Genomic DNA, 1,135 nt, shown 5'->3' with positions numbered 1-1,135 from the left:
TGAGTCTTTCCAAATCCTAATCAGCTACACCCAATGATAGATACGTCCGTTTGAGCGACAACTAATATGAGACGGAGGAAGTATTTTTTTCTTGAGATCAGAATGATCGATTTATTGCATACTACTATTTCGTATGGCGTGCTCAAGCCAGATGGGGCAGTTATGCTCTACATGCATGGCACTACAGCAAGGATGCAGGCTACTCGAAGCTTGCGGTCGGCGCTGTCGTATTGGGCAGAAGGGGGCTTTACATCTGTAATTGTACACACTCCAAACGGCCACATTTTTTTGCATGACGCCAATGCATGAATCATTACATTTTCTTAGATGGGTAACTAAATGAGACGATTAGAGTAAGGGAAAGTAGTGGCTGCAGCCACCTTCGGTGCACCCACTGAGTGAACAGTACATTCAAACAAAAATATAAACAAAATCAAAATATTCTGAAATTTCATGGATGTGATTATGAGCAAATGTTTTAGGAGCTTGCAATGTTTGGTCAATAAAAAACATCAAATGATCTCCATACAAAACGAAATACAAATGATGCTCTGCAGCATGGTATTGATTTAGTCAAATAACACAACATCAACCACCAGTGCCGAGGATGGTATGACATTATGGGGTATATATTAGAATGCCTATAATCATTAAGCTATTGAACTATCAGTAAAAAAATTACTTATAAACTTATTGTTGAAAAGATAGAGACCAAGTATATCACTGTAGGAGGAAAAAAAACTGAAAGAATAGAATACAAAGAAAACAAATGTGCATATAAGGCACCAACTGAAATCCTTAGTATTCTATTGTCTTCCTTTTCTACCCATTAACGTTTACGCTTGCAATGAATAAATTGTGCAGAAAATAAAAATATCTTTCTCAAGATTTACACGTTTATATATGGTGGTCAATGATACTTGATACCACGACAAGACCGAGACAAATAAAAAGTTAGCATTACCAAGACTGATAATATATGGTAAATCTAGCCGCGCAAATGCGCGGGTCACCCGGTTAGTTCTTAGAACAACACATATATTTTGTCATATGATTTCTTATGCTAAGGTAACAATCTATTCACAATGTAAAATATAAATCAGAAACCTTATTGAAAACTAACAAACGATGATCT

The sequence above is a fragment of the Triticum dicoccoides genome, chromosome 4A (genome assembly GCF_002162155.2).
Source record: "Triticum dicoccoides isolate Atlit2015 ecotype Zavitan chromosome 4A, WEW_v2.0, whole genome shotgun sequence".
In the NCBI taxonomy this organism is placed as follows: domain Eukaryota; kingdom Viridiplantae; phylum Streptophyta; class Magnoliopsida; order Poales; family Poaceae; genus Triticum; species Triticum dicoccoides.
The sequence above is the reverse complement of the archived record's forward strand: the minus strand, read 5'-3'. Positions refer to the sequence as shown.